This window comes from Lupinus angustifolius, chromosome LG03 (assembly GCF_001865875.1).
Source record: "Lupinus angustifolius cultivar Tanjil chromosome LG03, LupAngTanjil_v1.0, whole genome shotgun sequence".
NCBI lineage: Eukaryota > Viridiplantae > Streptophyta > Magnoliopsida > Fabales > Fabaceae > Lupinus > Lupinus angustifolius.
Window position 1 is genome coordinate 17,309,153 of NC_032011.1, and position 2,432 is coordinate 17,311,584.

Here is a 2,432-nt window from a genome sequence, read left to right on the forward strand (position 1 = left end):
AATAAATGATATCTTGATTTAAAATGTTGTTTTAAGTATGAGATCAACACTATCAACACTTGTAGTCGTATTAGAAAAGAATGTGTTGAAATGACCATGGAAAACTATTATACAAAATTTGGAATCTACTTAACATTACTTTCTTTAAACTGGTAAGTTCAACTTAGGAGATTTTGATTTAAAAGTATATACTTTGATTAAGAAACTTACCTCAAAGTGGTAGTATGACCTAAAAAGGCTCCAGGAAAGTATAAATTTATGCGATGATAAAAGTATAAACTTTATTAAAATCTTACCTTGAAAAGGATGGAAATCGTGAACAAGACTTTCGAGGATAAAGGATGGTTCAAGAATATTAATCTTGGATGGGATGGATGAAAGCGATTGAGTTCATAAATAGGTTAAAGGATGTCTTTACCTTAGGGTTATCATGTAAAAATTTAACTCGCAAGTCACTAATTTGTTTTTGTGTTTAGTTCTGAAGCGTATGAAGTCGGAAAACCTACCCATTCACACTTAAAGGGAATCAAGCACTCCATAACCAAAGGTGAGAGAGAATACATTGTGACATAGTGGTTTCTGAATATGACACCCGAATCTCCTAAACTACCTCAAAAGTTTGGAGTTATATTTGTGTATTAAGAAACCCCTATGTAATCAAATGTTTGCATGCCTGGATTTAGTACGGATAATTTTTTAATTTATATGTCCTAGGATAGATAAAAATATCAAGTAATGTGGTAGTTAACCACGAAGGAACACCATTCAAAAACATAAAACGTGTAGGGATAAAAAATAGAGGAGATATTCAATCTGGTGACCCAAAAGTTCGAGGGAGTGGTCCTGGCCACTAGACTACCCTCGCATGGGTGAGCCACTCTCGCTTGAGCGAGTGGTTCTTGCCTAGGCGAGGGCCAGGCAATGTGTTTTGCCTATTCTGGGAGGTTTTGGCTCCCGTGCGACAGTCCCTCGCACGGGCGAGGATCAGACAATGATTTCAGCCAGTTTTGGTGGATTTGTCACTTGAGCAAAGTCCCTCACTTGGGCGAGAACCAGGCAGTAAATTGAGTCTGTTTTGATGAATTTTTCGTTTGGGCGAGAGACAAATAGTAACTTGGATTGTTCTTGATTGATTGATTGCCTGGGAAATAGCCCTAGTTTGGGTGAGAAGTGTATTTAATAATTGGGAGAGACTATGGCTCAGGTGATGAGTCTAGTGCCCCAAATTGACATACTTATACAGTCACTTTTGTTCTTGTGCCTATTTAGGGCAAGGTTCCCGACAGTGATGTCGTGACTAGGGCAATGCCCAAAATTGATTACATGATACTTTGCAGCAAGGTCGTCTGACCGTAAGAGGCTTGACCATGTGGTCTGTCCAGGGTAATTCAACAATAGTTCGTAGTGGTAAGGAGTTTTTTCCTCTATTGCATGATGGTGTAAGATCAGGTTCAACAAGAAGCTTTCCTTTGGGAGATGTCTTAGGTTGGGCCGATCATGTAAAAGGATGATTAAAAGATTTATTTGGCTAACTTCGGTTAGTGTACATACTCATTATGGATAATAAAGTAGTGGAGAGGAAATTTATGGGAGAAGAACAAGCCCTGCGATGTTTAGAGGGACGGCGATGAGGGTGATTCATCAACAAAGTCTTGAGGGAGAGTCTAGGTGAGATGAGTCCCTTGTATTCCAGGATGAGATATTCTGTTGGATCAGACAGTTCTGACAATGCAAACTAGACGATCTCTGACAACCCCTCTTTACAATCAAGATCGATGAGAGGGATGACCAGAAAGTGTTTGATATGACACCATCCTCAAATGGACAGTTCTTTTTGGAACATATCGATCATATATCATTGCGAGGAATAATTTGGTGCATTCAAATCAGTTTGTTATTTGTACTCTCGGTTATTTCTGAATAGTTTATTGGGAGAATATTGGTGTAAGGATGGATGAAATAAATGATAAGTGCCAAAAGTATACACTTTTCACCATCATTTTATGGCACTTATCCTATGTAAATTGTAGAAAACCAACTTAAATTAACACTTTTAGGAAAATTTTGCATGATTAAATAAATTAGTTCCTTATTAGTTCTTGTCCAAGTTTTCTTTGAGTTTTGTAGGAAATTGAATATTAAAGAAAAAATTCAAAGATGGATAAGAATTCAAGCCAAAATTCAAGACAAAAGCTCAAAATGAATTGCTAAAAGTAATCAAGTTAAAGCATGGCATGCTATGTGCTTAATTTGGTTACTTAGCCTTGAAGAAAGGTAGCTTACTTCTTCTTGAAGAAACCTATGTTAAGGTAGGCAAGGAAACTTGCAAAAATCAAATTCTTACCTTAACTTAAAGAAAACATCCCAAAAGTGTCAAGCAACCAACAAAAATCAAGTAACAAACCAAAGGAAAAAAGGTTGCTTCACCATGA